This window comes from Schistocerca piceifrons, chromosome 1, assembly GCF_021461385.2.
Source record: "Schistocerca piceifrons isolate TAMUIC-IGC-003096 chromosome 1, iqSchPice1.1, whole genome shotgun sequence".
NCBI classification, from domain to species: domain Eukaryota; kingdom Metazoa; phylum Arthropoda; class Insecta; order Orthoptera; family Acrididae; genus Schistocerca; species Schistocerca piceifrons.
This window is the reverse complement of record NC_060138.1, coordinates 855201305-855218661: the sequence shown is the minus strand read 5'-3', so window position 1 is coordinate 855218661 and position 17357 is coordinate 855201305.

Here is a 17357-nt window from a genome sequence, read left to right as displayed (position 1 = left end):
CTGCTGTGGTCAGCAGTAGCCTCATGGTAGCCAGTGTGTGTTAATTAATGCTCTCACAGGTATTTATGTGTAAGTAATTAAGATAAACAACATATTGCCATACAGTAATGAGACACTACTATGGGAACCAGTTCACATAATTAATGGCTCCAGGACAGAACATTTTAAAAGTAAATTAAGGAGGTGGATTAGAATTAAATCTATGCAGTGAAAAATACCAAAATCAAATTTAACATATCATAGCTCATCTCATCTGAAAACGTCTTTTCCAATAAATTAATTAAGATTCTGTCGTGCATAAAACCGTGAATCATTAATGGAATTCACACATCTTGTAAATGGAAAAAGGGAATGTTAACAAGAAGAAGTGAAGGTCCTGCCTTAGTTACAAATGACAAAAATTTCTCTTTGTTATTAATAAAAGTTATTAAAACACTTATAAGTATGCACATTATGTCTGAAATTAATAATATGCCTAACTGAAGCAAACTTACGTGGAACATAGTTAACACTAGAGACAGAATAACATATCGTATCTCTATTGATTTGAATGAAAACATTGTAAATGGTAACTGTCCTGTAGTATTTCTGAAATGTAATAAGGGCAATAAGGTCAAGGAGTTTAACAGAAGAAACAAGCAAAATATTGAAAGTTGTTGTCATACAATAAGTGCCATCTGCTCTGTAATACGTAATGCATGACTAAAAGAGGGCATTTTTCCAGAGACATTGAAATATCTGATTGTTAAACCCCATTATAAGAAAAGTAATAGAATACATGACAATAATTATCAGTGTGTTTAACTGACAACATAATTTTCTAATCTTTTAGAGAAAGTAATGTGCTCTACAATAGGCGCCCATCTTGGTAATAATAATATTACAGTGATTCTGTGACTTACCAAATGAGAAAGCGGTGGTAGATAGACACAATAAAAAACACACAAACACACACACAAATTTCAAGCTTCCACAACCCAAGGTTGCTTCATCAGGAAAGAGGGAAGGAGAGGGAAAGATGAAAGGATGTGGGTTTTAAGGGAGAGGGTAAGGAGTCATTCCAATCCCGGGAGCGGAAAGACTTACCTTAGGGGAAAAAAAGGACAGGTATACACTCACACACACACACATATCCATCCACACTTATACAGACACAGGCAGACATATGTAAAGGCAAAGATGTTGGGCCCAACGATACGGTTCGATAACGGAAGAAATTCATAGGCTTCAGAATGAGATAAAAACTTTACAGTTGCATATTTTGAAAGATATGAACTTCAAGCATATACTAGACCAAAGGAATGACATTGGTTCAATAATCATGGCACACACCAGCAAGGCATCATCATCGGAAACTGGGACTACTGCAGCACAACCACAGCAAGTAACAGCAATGGAACTACCTGCTGGTTTCAACACTTCACCAACTCAACGGTTGCAATTACGAGCGCCCCCATTCATGCCTTCTAAGCCACACACATGGTTCACATAGTGGAAAATATATTTCTACAACAAAGAATAGTCAGTGATCATGAGAAGTTCACCTTGGTGATAACTAATTTGGATCATCAGACCTCGGCTTTGATATCCGACATTATAGTGAACCCGTCTACAGAATGAGCATACTGTAGACTGAAAGATTAATTAATTTCTTGGTGTGTGAAGTCAGTCGACATCAGAGTCAAACAAGTACTGTACCAAGAGAAACGAGGAGATAGGACCCCGTCAGAATACTGGCGTCATTTACGCAGCCTGGTAGATAGTTCGACAGTCTCTGATAGACTGTTACTCCACGTATGGCAACAACAGCTACCAACGCAAGTATCAGACATACTTACAGGTACAAGGTTTTTGGTGGATACCGGGTCAGACATTAGTTCGCTTCCTGTCAGCCATGCGCCATACAGCGAAAAAGACTTACAGCCACGTTTGAAGGCAGTGAATAACTCGGTGATTAACACGTACGGATGTAAAGTGTGCAAGATTGATGTGGGTTTTTCCAAACAGTTTACTTGGTCTTTTGTGATAGTTGGTATATCAGAACCTATTTAGGGTGCTGATTTTCTGGCACGTTTCGAGTTGGCGGTCAACTTACAAGGAAAACGTTTGTTAAATCTGACAGACAACAGTGCAATATCAAGCACTAAAGGGCATACAACTTGTGAGAAGCTACAGGCAATTGGCAACTCTGTAGCCGAAGAGCTACATGATGAAGAGAAGAATCGGAGATGTTCTGACAGACAGACAGACAAAAGAAGTTAAACATAGTACGATTCACTATATTCATACCATACCAGGACAACCAGTTTCATGACGAGCACATAGAATCGCATCAGAGAGATTGACAGAAACAGAGGCAATATTCGAGGAAATGTTACAGTCAGGAATAATTCGCTGGTCAGACAGTCCGAGGTATTCACCCCTACACTTAGTACGTAAGAAAGATGGATCATGGAGACCGTGTGGGGATTACCGAGCATTAAACTCAAGAACCATTCCAGATAGATACCCAGTACCTAATATACAGGACTTCACATGTGGTTTGGCCGGCGCGAAAATTTGTAGTGTCCTTGATTGCAAGAAAGCATACAACCAGATACCAGTGGCTCCAAGAGATGTTCAGAAGACAGCAGTGATTACACCATTTGGATTATTCGAGTTTTTATTTATGCCTTTTGGCCTTAAGAATGCAGCACAGACTTGGCAGCATTTTATCGATGAGGTGATAAAGAGATTAACATTTTGCTTTGCTTATCTTGATGACATCTTGGTTTTCTCTCCGGATAGTCAAACACATGAGCAGCACCTGTGTCAACTTTGCAAGTGTCTATCTGACTACGGAGTTGTTTTAAACGAAAATAAATGCATCATGCACAAGAACCAGTTACTTTCCTCGGCCATACTGTGTCATCAGAATGTATATTGCCTCTGCCAGAGAAGATCGCAGCAATACAGGTCCTTCCAAAACCGACAAACTACCAAGAGCTACGACGATACATGGGAGTAACAAATTTTTATAGACGTCATCTGCCAGCAACGGCTACGGTGCAAGCAACACTCACTGATGCACTCAAGGGACGCGATGCCAAAGGTCGATGAATAATTAAGTGGACACAAGAAATGGACAAAGCATTTAATGATCTTCAAGCAAGCCTCAGCAAAGCAGTATTGCTCGCTCACCCAGTTCACTACGCACAGCTAGCTATTGCTGTAGACGCGAGCCAGTCAGCAATAGGGGCAATGGCAACCACTACGGTTTTTCTCTAAAAAGTTACAGACTGCACAATAGAGGTGGAGCACGTATGACAGAGAATTGTTCGTGATCTACGAAGCAATTTGATACTTCTGCCCACAAATAGAGGCTAGACCAGTGACTGTGTTTACAGACCACAAACCCATAACATGGGCTTTTAAAAACACCACTGATAAGAGCTCACCAAGACAGTTCCATTATATTGAGTTCATAAGTCAGTTCACGACAGATATATGCCATTTAAGAGGCACAGAAAATTTAGTGGCTGACTATTTTTCATGTATTTGCGGGATTTCAGAAATTATAGACTATGATAAACTTGCAGTGGAACAGACCAAGGATGCAGAGCTACGACAGCTGTTAAACGACCCGTCTACAGGTCTGAAGTTCGAGCAAATCCTGGTGCCTAACTCCAAGTGGAAGCTGTGGTGCGACTTTTCTCAAGGCAGACCAAGACCATTCATTTCAGAAATATTGCGCAAGATGGCATTCGACAGTGTCCACACACTATCGCACCCAGGAGCCAACGCTACAATCAAGCTGCTGACAGACTGCTATGTGTGGCCTTCTATGAAAAGAGATGCGTGCCTTTGGATACGTTCCTGCATTCCTTGTCAACAAAGTAAAGTAGGACGACATGTGTGTGCTGATATTGGAGATTTTCAGGGTACCTCTGTTAGATTCGCACACGTTCACGTGGACCTGGTTGGACCTCTCCCACAGTCTGAGGGTTACAGATATTTGTTTACGGCCATAGACAAGTGCACAAGATGGGCAGAAGCAACTCCAATAGTCGATACTTCAGCTGAAACTACTGCGAAGACATTTCTGTGTACGTGGGTTGCCCGTTTTGGATACCCCCTTCATGTCACAACTGACCAAGGATGTCAGTTCGCCAGTAATGGTATGGTCAAACGATGGCACAGAACACTCAAAGCAGCATTGATGTCTCATCAAGAGAGATGGATGGAAGCATTACCATTAGTGTTGTTAGGCCTGCGGACAGCTCACAAACCCAATATTGGTGCATCAGTTGCCGAGATGGTTTTCGGCGAGCCGCTACGGATTCCTGCAGATTATTTAGTACCAACCTCACTACCTGGATCAGAGGGCCTCACACACTGGGTGCAGCAGCTAAAACGTCAGTGCACAAATATATGTTGCCCGCCACCTTCTCGCCATGGCAACCGTAAGGTGTTTGTACACAAAGACTTATACAATTGCTCTCACGTAATGTTGCGAACAGACTCAGTCAAATTGCCTTTACAACCACCATATACAGGCCCATTTCAGGTGCTGAGTAGAAATAAGCATACCGTGGACATAATGTACAATGGTGTTCCGACAAAGGTATCGATTGAACATGTCAAGCCAGCATGGGTTTTACCCTCTCCGACCTCTGACACCACGCCTGTGCATCAACACATGATGGACGCAGAGCATACCAAAACACCACTCAGTACATCGTCCGAGACAGGTGAATCACCACCACAAACAACAACATCACTGCCCCCGAGACACCCGACGCACACCAGAGCTGCATGTCGAATAAAATTCAAGTATCAAGATATGCCTGGGGCTCCGCACTTTAAGGGGGGGGGGGGGGGGCTGTGTGGTAGTGATATTTTTCATGCCTGGTGCAAACTGATATCAAAACTGTGCGAGAGTTTTTTTTTTTTGGTCATGTGTTGTTTTTTTATCTTTGCCGTAAGACTGTAGAGTCTCCTAGTTTTTGTTAATCCGGGTCTCCTTACTAGGCAGATGCTCTGGTCACTAAGCCACCTGGACACATGGCCCATGATCTCTCCAGTGCAGATGCACACCATGCTCAAACTCTTACATGAATCAGTGAAACGGTGTGAGCAATGAAGATAATGGACATGGGGCTAGGGTAGTCCATGCAGTTGCAATGACCTGCCTAGTAAGCAGGAAACCTGGGTTTGAATCATGGTCTGGCACAAATTTCCAACTTTTCCCATTGATTTGAATTAATAGCCTGCACACCACATATATACTAAATATTGTTCTCTGTTATGTGAATTCATGTGTGAATTCAAATATACCTGTGAGAGGGGGTGGGGGGGAATCATCCAATACAAATTTATATTTGAAAGATACAATGCAGGTGATCATAAAAAGTAATTATTTCAATTAGCACATGCTGTAAATAATAGAATTATTTCTTTTTGTCTATAGTCTAGTACAATACCACATGTATAGCATATAGCAATAAAGATTCATCATCTCATTATTTCTTTTTTAACAGAAGAGGTAATTAGAAACATAAAGAAGGAACTAGCCAGTAGCGTGTATTCAGTGTATGTTAGGTAAACACCACTTACCCAGCTTAAGCTGGAAAGAAAGGTGAAGCAAATGGAAACACTGAAGTTTCATTGAATTCCTTACATGGATTGACAAAAGTGATATTATATGATATTTTCAGATTAGTTTTGCTTCCTGCCAACCTGAGCCACCAGGTCCCACCGTCAGCCAACTGCAGGCTTAGGTCTGAAGTTAGAAGGATATTAAGTTGTAACTTCTTTCCTAGAGCTATGTAAAACATACTTGTGATTAAGGTAAATGACTGATTATACATGTAGTACATAATTTGAGGTTAGAAGGATTAAACGTTGTCATTTATTTCCTAGCGATATGGAAAACATACTTGTGGTTAAGGTACACAACTAATTATACATGTAGTACATAATTTAATGTTATCTCAATGCCATAAATAGCCTTAACAGTTTGTAATATATTAGAGAGGAATGCTGCTGTTGGTAGGAAGGTAAGCAACAAAGCTCTTTGCATATCATATCACTGAGTGGTGAAATCATGGAAATCCAAGCAGTGTAAATGCGTGACTCCCTAGCACAATTTTACTGCCCATAGTTCTAAAAGAATAAGCATGCAGCTGGGTAGATCTTCAACCCAGTCATACAGCATAACTAGAAATCATGCAAATAATGTTTTAATGTGCATAATTACAATAAAAACAACTGGCTGTCAGATGGCCTAATATGCAAAATCCCAATAAATGCAATCTTATCAGACTTGTATATCATCTCAGTGAGTGTAACAGAAAGCTAAAACATCACTTACAACATTATTTTACGTTTACAGGAGCTTAAAGCCTAGTACAGAATGACTTGACTGCTTATGAATAATGTAAGATAAGGGATAAGTGAACCACATTTTATCTCAGTTATTGTGAATGAAGTAACTGATACATGTAATTGCTCGTAGGTTGTTTCAGTCACAGCAGTTGGTCAAGCCAATGGAAGATTTTTAAAACATGTTACCATGGCCAGATTTATGATGGAGATGTAATTATGACTGCACATTTGAATGGATTGCAAAGTTCGTTCATCCTTTCTCTTGTTGGCTGAATTCAGTGTTATCACAAATCATGTCAAGGATAGAAAATATAGAATTTTTCTCTCACTTTGGTCTTGCTGTTTTAGTTCAAAGTCAGCATAAAAATAATGGGTTCTAGTTGGTGAAGTAAAGAAAAGGCTGCCTAAAGTTGTCACATAGTGGAGTTCTGCATATAGTGTGGTTTGGTGAAAACCTTATATTACAATCAGCTAGTTCCTCTTTTCAAAAAGATAACAGTCAAGATAAATATGCCAAAAAGCCTCTAATTCTGGTCATGAATTTGAAATCTAATTGCAAATAAATTTGATACTAAATGCTTTTGCAGATATTTTCCCTCTCATTGACAACTTATTTGATATACTGGAAGCCAGAGTTTATGATATTAGTTAATGTGTAGCAAAAATTAATGAAGTCCAAGAAATGTTGAAAACAAAATGTGACAGATTTGAAAAAAATATAGAATATTCATGGCCAACATATCTATGAACAAGTAACTAAACTGTCTAGGCATGATGCTGCATTCAATTTGGATGCAAATTCAGTAAATTGGACTGTTATTTTTGAAACTTTTGAATGAATGTGGCTTTGATCAGTACAAAAAGTGTTACCCAGGACTTGCATACACTCACTAACAGATTGATGTAGATCTATATTTTCCTGTTGAAGATCAAAGCTGGTGGTGGTTGAGTACATTTTTGGAGGAATGCATCACAAAAGTGTTGGTGATTTATTGCAGTTTATTGTCAAACAGACTCCAGACTGCATGCTGTAAAATTGTAAAACATTTTGAACATATTTTGGCTATTCCTGCACTCAGTTTCCCAGTTGGGGAAAGATTTTCAGCTATAAAAAGGATAAAATATGTATGTAGTTCACAAAGTCACTGATGGCTTACAAACATACCTCCATTATCAACAGAAAAGGATCTCCAACAGCAACTGAGGTCTGAGTTCCGATAATCAACAAGATTGCCAGAAAGGTAAGTTCAAACAATGGAAAGTCCAGATTAGAATATCAACAATAAGGATAGATTAGTACTCACTGTAAAGATGTGACACACTGAGTTGTGACATGTACAACAAATAGACTGTTACTATTTAGATTTTGGCCAAGGCCATCTTAAGTTCACACAAGCAAGCACACTTCATGGGTATAAGACTGCCATCACCAGCTGCTTGAGCCAGAATGCAACTGTCATGTTGGACGATAGTAGCAATCCAGAGTGGGATGCGGAAGAGGGAGTGACAGGGGTATGGGTGGGAGGAGACAAGAGCACTGTGTGGGGGCATGCAGGGACTAGATTGCAGCAGAGCTAGGCTGCCAGGTGCAGCATTGCAAGGTTGTGTGGGGAGAAAGGAGGAGGATGACAGAGAACAGAAAGAAGAGAAGGAGAGGGGCAGAGAAGGGGAAAAGACTGGTGGGTGTGTTGACAGAGAATGACGCAAAATCAGGGTGAGGGGATATGAACTGGGAAGAAGTTTGGAACAGAGGGGGCTTAAATTGTGGGTTGAAGGAGTGGGAAGAGTATTTCACTGTAGGTTGAGGATGGGATGATTTTGGAAGTAGAGAATGTGTTGCAACTATAACTCCCATCTGAAAAATTCAGAAAATCTGGTAGTGGAGGAGAGATTTCGGACAGCCCAGATTGTGAAGAAGCCATTGAAATCAAGCATGCTCCACTTTGCTCTCGGCTACAGTTTGGTGGTGGCCATTCATCTTGGTGGACAGCTGGTTAGTAGTCAAACCAATATAAAAAGCTGTTTAATCATTGCAGCAGAGCTGGTATATGATGTGGCTGCTGTCACAGGTGACCTGGCCCCTGACAAGTAAAGACAAGCCTGTGACCGGACTGGAAAGAGAAGTTCTGGGTGGGTGGATTGTGCAGATCCTGCACCTGAATCTTCCACAGGGCTGCAGTACTCTGCTACATTGTAGGGTTGAAAAGCAGCAAAATGCTTGCTACGATCCCACTCCTTAAATATTTTTTTTCTCTTCTGCTCTCTATTCCACATGTAGCACAGACAATGTGAATACATGAAATCTTCAAATTCTTATTGGTTAGTTTTCAAAACGGTCTGCTGATAACAATAATGTAGACAGTTCATATAGAAACATTTTACTTAGAAACATATTCAGAATTTAATTCTTGAAAACCACTTGCACTGTTAAAATTCAATCCAACACATAGTTGCTTTAGGATTGACATATCATCCACTGTTTTTATTCTGTACTCCTTATTTTTCTGTTTCCAGAAATGTATAATTTTCATAGAATATGATGTTAGTTTATAAAATATTTCAGTTAGAAAATTTGAGTTTCTAGAAAATTCTTGATAGACTTTGTAAATTCCAGTTCAAGCCAAAACTTTCACAACATAAAACTGAACCATCATTTGCAACTATTTAAGAACACTGAGCTAATTGTTAATCAATGTGATTTATCTGTCTAATGAATTTCTGTATCCTATACATTTTCTTTTATGTTAATATCTAAAGTGTAATAGCGTTATGTTCTAACACTGCGTGATGAATGTTCTGTGTGTGCCATTGAGTAGACATCATGCACAAAGCCATTAAGTCTGCATTAGTGCTCATTATGTAAACGTCTGCATCAGTTAGTCCATAACTAACATTCAAACACTGCAAAAACTCTGTTACTCAACAGCTTAAAGTCAGTCGGTATTTAGAATCATTATGTAAAATTCTGTGTCAGTTGGTTCATGGATCATTGTGTGAAAACTAGAATGCTGTTGCCACTTGTACATAAGTTTCCTGACCTATTAAATGAAACATATAAACACTAATCTACAGGTGATTATCATCCTGGGTATATATATATATATATATATATATATATATATATATATATATATATATATAAAAAGTCGACAAACTAATCCTATAACGAAGTGCAAAATTTGTTTAATCACTATTTGAAATACTTTTTAATATGAATATGAATGTTAGTCAGAAGAAGACTACCAAGGAGCCCAAAAGTAGGACAATCAGGTTACAAGGTAAATCTTTCACTTTCTTTTTAAATGTTTTGAGACTTTCAGTTTCTTGCCTGATGTCCTATGGTAACTTTTTACAGACATCTGCACTAGATACAAAACTTCATTCAGAACCATAGAGCAGGTTACATAGTCTGTATGGAAATTATTTCTACTTCCAGTATAGTGGTTGTGAATTGCTGAGTACATCCAAGATTGACTACCTTAATTAACCACAAATATAATTAGAGGGTAAATGTACTAGTATGCAAGTGTAAGAATCTTGAGGGTGCCTGAAAAGGCTTCTGCAAGGTGTTTGGTTATAAAATTTATACAACATCCTTATTGCATGCTAAGACTTTTTCACTTAGCTGCAATGCCCCATAAGATTATGCCATACAACAGAATTGAATGAATGTATGCAAAGTATAATAACAATCTTGTTTTTATATGAATGCTGAAACTGAGATGAAAAGGTGAAAAGTGTAGCATAATTAATTAATTATCCAAAACATGGTGGATTAATTTCAGTTGAGATAGAATCATGACGCAATAATATAAAAAGCAAACACCAAAATTATGGAAAGTGAAGTGCACTGTTAAAGTCACCACACTCCACTGAAATTGTGCATAGACCATTGAATAATGCAGATAACTCTAATTTGAATATATGTACACATATACATATCTAGTGATCACAGGTCCTGCAGACCACATGCTGCTTCCACAAACTGCCTCCATTCCTTTCAGATTTGTATTTTGTTCCCCCAGGTGTCTTCGACCCCAGGGCTGCCAGGTACTTCACCAGGTCATCCATCCAGCAGTGCCTTTGTTGTTCCATGGGGCAAGTGTGTTTGGTTTCCCCTCGAATGGCTTCTCCACCTATCTTTCTTCTGGCATATGGGCTAAACACTTTGTCCACTGATTCACTCATTCTTCCTCCTCCTCCATTTTCCTTTACCTATGTTGGATGGTACTGTTGTGACTCGCCGATCATTCAAAGTGCCGCCGCGCAATTAAGCGCATCCTCTATGTGCGGCGCTGTCTGCCAGCAATGCAGCAGCTGCACCACCTGAGCTCTTACATGGCCGACAGCCCCGCACGCTACTTCATCTTCTGCGGCCTTCCACTTCACGGCCGCGGGTGCCTTCACTTGGCCGGTTCATCGGCGACGACCTCGTCTGGGTATGGGGATATGGCAGGTGGCCAAAATGGAGCCCGGGCCGCATCTTAAGACACCGTGGCAGACACCTGTATGAAATCCAGACGGTCACGGGTGTTGCAGTGCATCATTCGGACCAGCTTCGGCCTCGGGTGCCAGCAATGCCTGTTCCGAATGCCGCCACACCACCTTTAGCTCTACCTGATGCTCGGGATCTTGGCATCTCTCAATACTCACAACGCAGCCCTCTAACCATCATTGCAACGCCGGCACAAGAACAGACGCCACCAGGAGACGTGCCCATGCAGGAACCAGATGACCATCCTCTGTCAGAGCAAATCTACTCGCCTCCTCCTCCAATGGACTCTGACACATCGCCCATGTCTCCTATCATATCAACTGGACTTGCCGCAATGGGCGGATTGGTGCATGGGGCCCCAGCAGATTCGACCCCTACGTCTCCTGTCATCTCGACCCGATATCATCGGGGACACTTCCGTCTGTACGGGAAGCCTCCTCCTCGAGACTTTACGGTGAGTCAAACAATGCCTATTGACGTTAGCCATCTCCAGGACACCTCCATCAAGACCAGTGCAACAATTTCAAAGGGGGGAAAAGTGTTGTGACTCGCCAATCATTCAAAGTGCCGTCGCGCAATTACGCGCGTCCTCTATGAGCGGCGCTGTCTGCCAGCCATGCAGCAGCTGCGCCACCTATGCGGCCAGCCGAGCAGTGGCCGTTAGACTGGGACTCAGTGCTCATTCGAATGCTAATGTGTACACATGTCTTACTTGTCAACTTACTCTGTGACTTATATGTGTTGTTGTGTCGTTCCAAAATATATATGTTAAACTTGAAGAGCTAACAGGTACCTTGTAGGTTACATTCAGCAAGCTGATATACACCAATGAACCAAAATATTATGACCACCCATTTAACAGCACGTTGTTCCACTTTTCAAACACAGTAAAAGAGAGATTTGGCATTGATTCAATAAGTTCCTGGCAGGATCTCAGAAGTATGTGGCACCAGATGTCTAGGCTCAGGCCAAGCAGTTCTCACAAATTATGGGATGGTGGTTTAGGGGCATGCAGTTGGTGCCTGGTACGTGTTCCAATGGCTACAGATCAGGCACATTTGCTGGCCAAGACATCAGTGTGAGTTCACTATAATGCATCTCAAACCAATGCAGCACGATTCTGACCTTGCAACATGGACAGTTATCCTGCTGGAAGATGTCATCACTGTAGGGGGAGACTTCAAGCATGAAGCAACACAGGTGGTCCACAATAATGTTCACATAGTTCACTGCTGTCATGATGCCTTCGATTACCACCACACAGATCCCATGGAAGCTGAACTCAATGTACCCCACAAAATAATTCTGCCCTCACTGGCTGGCATCTGTGGCACGGTGCATGTTTTGTGCAGCTATTTGCCTGGATGAAGTCATGTAAGGATCCAGTCATCAACCTGGTGTAACAAGGAATGTGATTCTTTCGACAGACAATATGTTTATATTGATCCACAGTGAAAGCTCAGTGATGCTGTGCCCACTGCAGTCATAACTGATGAAGTTGTTAGGTCAACACAGGAATGAGTAGGAGTCATGTGAAGTGGAGTTCCATGTTGAACAATGGTCTTTTAACAGTGTGCTCTCAAGTACTTGTGCCTGTACTTCACTGTGTCATCAGATCTGTTGCAGATTACACAGTGGCGATCATATGATCTCTGTGTTTCGTGATGAATAATGGTCATCCAACACCATATGGTGTATTTGTTATTTCACCATCATTCAACCATTTTCCAAAGGTACTCATGAGAGTAATACGCCAACAGGTAACCAGCTTCACTGTTTCAGAGATTCTTGTTTCCAGCCACAGTGTCACAATAATGTGCCCTCTGTCTAAACTTCTTATACAAGTGAATTTCCACATTTGCAGCCTACATCATTGCTATAATGACTGTACAGTCCTCTCTCTTCTGCTTACATTCTTTCCTTACTGCATCACATGCCTGCAACACCGCCAGGAGGCATTCAACCTCATGGTGGGCAGTGGTAGTAATGTTTTGGCTCTTTGAAGCACCATATTCTTCTGTGCCAGTCAATATTTTAAGATCATTTCTGATCCATTTATGATCTCTGCCCCATAAATTCAAACTTCACAGTGAAGAAATTCCCACCACACTGTCACAGTTAGAAATAAATGGTCTGTCTATCATATTCTCCTCTGGGTCCATCCAAATCAGTACTTATTACAATATTCCATCATCAAGAGACTTACTTCCAAAGAATTAATTATGGCTGCTCACATAGTTCAGAAATTCTTTCAGAAAGCCAAGTGATATCTGACTGCACAAATACCTCTCACCTTTCACTAGTTTGCATTTGTAATAATCCATAAACTAACTTCACCAGTGGTTACTTCACACTGACATTAATTTAATATTCCGGTGATATTTTACATCAGTATAATGCTGTTAAACTTACAAGGAAATTCTGTGTATAGTAATTTCACATAAAAGAAAAAAAATTAACATGGTGTAGTTAAATCACACACATTACTAACCAAACAAAAAAATGTACATGTACCTACAGGAAGAATGGTGTCAACAAAACATTACAAAGAAAGACTAAGGAAATACTACAAAAATGAGGCCAAAGTAATCAGCTAAAATTAAGGTGAACACAAAGTATATTCAATGAGGATATAGTTAATCAATGCTGCAGTAATAGTAACATACAGAAGAATGTAAAGAAAAGCAGCAAGGAAAGGCCTGAAAACTATGATGCTAACATGTGTTGAGTTCAAAAAGCTAATATGATATCAAAATACTTCAAAAGGTAATTTTCCATCATTTAGATTTTGGTGAGCTACAATGGCCAAGACAATTACGGTGTCATATGAGATGTCAAGGATCTTCTGAAGGTGAGCTCCTAATTTACTCCAATGCTGTAGTTGAAACATATTTTCAGATGTGGAATAATGTACTGGGCATTAGTGGAATAGCTCAGAATGTGGTGCAGTGCAATAGATGAGTATGTGCCAAGCAAGATCACAAGAGATGGAAAAGAGCCACCGTGGTTCAACAACCGAGTTAGAAAACTGCTGCAGAAGCAAAGGGAACTTCACAGCAAAAATAAATATGGCCAAAGCCTTGCAGACAAACAAAAATTCTGCGAAGCAGAATGTAGTGTGAGGAGGGCTATGTGAGAGGCATTCAATGAATTCGAAAGTAAAGCTTTATGTACTGACTTGGCAGAAAATCCTAAGAAATTTTGGTCTTATGTCAAAGCGGTAGGTGGATCAAAATAAAATGTCCAGACACTCTGTGACCAAAATGGTATTGAAACAGAGGATGACAGACTAAAGGCCGAAATACTAAATGTCTTTTTCCAAAGCTGTTTCACAGAGGAAGACTGCACTGTAGTTCCTTCTCTAGATTGTCGCACAGATGACAAAATGGTAGATATCAAAATAGACTCCAGAGGGATAGAGAAACAATTAAAATCGCTCAAAAGAGGAAAGGCTGCTGGACATGATGGGATACCAGTTCGATTTTACACAGAGTACGCGAAGGAACTAGCCCCCCTTCTTGCAGTGGTGTACCGTAGATCTCTAGAAGAGCGTAGCATTCCAAAGGATTGGAAAAGGGCACAGGTCATCGCTGTTTTCAAGAAGGGACGTCAAACAGATGTGCAGAACTATAGACCTATATCTCTAACGTCGATCAGTTGTAGAATTTTGGAACATGTATTATGTTCGAGTATAATGACTTTTCTGGAGACTAGAAATCTATTCTGTAGGAATCAGCATGGCTTTCAAAAAAGATGATCATGTGAAACCCAGCTCATGCTATTCATCCATGAGACTCAGAGGGCCATAGACATGGGTTCCCAGGTAGATGCCATGTTTCTTGACTTCCGCAGGGCGTTTCATACAGTTCCCCACAGTTGTTTATTGAACAAAGTAAGAGCATATGGACTATCAGACCAATTGTGTGATTGGATTGAAGAGTTCCTAGGTAGCAAAATGCAGCATGTCATTCTCAACGGAGAGAAGTCTTCCGAAGTAAGAGTGATTTCAGGTGTGCCACAGGAGAGTGTCGTAGGATCATTGCTATTCACAATATACATAAATGACCTTGTGGATAACATCGGAAGTTCACTGAGGCTTTTTGCGGCTGATGCTGTGGTATATCGAGAGGTTGTAACAATGGAAAATTGTACTGAAATGCAGGAGGATCTGCAGCAAATTGACTTATGGTGCAGGGAATGGCAATTGAATCTCAATGTAGACAAGTGTAATGTGCTGCAAATACACAGAAAGAAAGATCCCTTATCATTTAGCTACAATATAGCAGGTCAGCAACTGGAAGCAGTTAATTCCATAAATTATCTGGGAGTAGGCAATAGGAGTGATTTAAAATGGAATGATCATATAAAGTTGATCGTTGGTAAAGTAGATGCCAGACTGAGATTCATTGGAAGAATCCTGAGGCAATGCAATCCAAAAACAAAGGAAGTAGGTTACAGTACACTTGTTCGCCCACTGCTTGAATACTGCTCACCAGTGTGGGATCCGTACCAGATAGGGTTGATAGAAGGAATAGAGAAGATTCAACGGAGAGCAGTGCGCTTCATTACAGGATCATTTAGTAATCGCAAAAGCATTACAGAGATGATAGATAAACTCCAGTGGAGAGACTCTGCAGGAGAGACACTCAGTAGCTCAGTACGGGCTTTTGTTGAAGTTTCGAGAACATACCTTCACCGAGGAGTCAAGCAGTATATTGCTCGCTCCTACGTATATCTCGCAAAGAGACCATGAGGATAAAATCAGAGAGATTAGAGACCACACAGAGGCATACCGACAATCCTTCTTTCCACGAACAATACGAGACTGGAATGGAAGGGAGAACCGATAGAGGTACTCAAGGTACCCTCCGCCACACACCATCAGGTGGCTTGTGGAGTATGGATGTGGATGTAGATGTAGCTGCAGTGATTATAGTTACTATTCCAATATTGTATGAGGTAACTGTAATGCCAGCTTATGTTATGGAGTCAATGAAACATTTAGCCATTGCTCAAGAGAAGCTATCTGCTTCAATGAAATTGTTTCGACAGTTGGGGACATTGCTGTAACGTGTCTTCTAAGTGAATGCCAAACAGATCCAATAGGATAGGGAGCAGCACACTAGCCAAGGCAACCAAGTGATGTTCTGTAAGTTAGCTCTACAAGAGCACAGAGTGTTATAAAATAGAGAAATTATTGACAGTTACAAGTGAATATGATATAATGAAAGGTTACATGATTACTTACTTCTGAGCTTTCAATGCACCATTTTGGATAATTGGTAGTCTGAACATTTACAAGTGCTGATTCCTGCCTGCACCATAAGTCAGTCATAATGAGATGGGAGTTTTTACCCATAAATGTTTGACTGTTTCAGAAGTCAGGCTCACTTGAGACATTAATGCCATCATGTTCAACACTAAATCATGATTTACTAAGAAAATAAGGATTGATTGATTCAGTATAATTCAATTCAAAATCATCCTCCACTGAATGTAAAGCATCAGGTGATACTGTCTCGTGTGGCAGGGGCTGAGAATGGAGGGGGGATGCTGACTCCAGAGGTTACCTTCGTATAAAGGCTCTAAGCATGGCTTCGCACAATTGACTAGCATTCTGCCTCCTATGCCAGTTGACTTTGAGCAAATGATAATGGTCACTTACTGCTGTTATTGTTAACATCCAATCTCTTCTTGATCTCCAAAAATTACCTCCCACTTGTGACATTTTAATGACAGTGGGTGAACATCTTATTGATAACATGCCACATAACGTAATTCAGTAAATCACAATTCTGGGACTAATACTTGAGTAATTTCTCATTTATTAGCTCATCTAAATGACATTTATAGATGAGTACTCCTCTTATACCAAGTAAGTTGACACAGGATTTAAAACATTTGTCTCATGTACTCTTTTTGCCATTGTGACTTAGGGCTGTCATGGATTTCCTGGTCATTACAGGTAAATTTGGTGAATATGTTGCACCTATTTCCTTTCCTTAACCTTCTCCAAATGTGCTATTGCTTGATCTGTAATTGGGTCAATTGCAATGGGAAAAAAAACTCCAATATTTCTCCTTCCTTTCCTGCCTTCCTCTTGCTGAAGGTATACTGTGTTGTTGTGTTCCAACTTATCTCAGGCAAAAAGTTTCCTATGTATGTATCAAAAGTCTTGCTTGCTGGTAACTCCAAATATATATGAGAGGATAAATCAGTGCTCGCCAAATATAAGGTGTTCTGAACTGTGTACAGGCAAGAAGAAGAACCAGGAAAATGTGTAGCTTTTAGACAAAGCCATTCCAAGTTAACAAACCTGAACAAACACACTGTGACCCTTGTGTCCAGATGCTGCTGCTGATAACTAATAATCTTTGTTGAACTGGGTGGTGGAGAAATGCAAGTAGCATAGAAGGGGTAAAGGAGTGGGAAATAGAAAGCACAGGAAGGAAGGGTGTGAAGTTAAAAATTTTCTGCTTTTCCTGTATGCATGTAC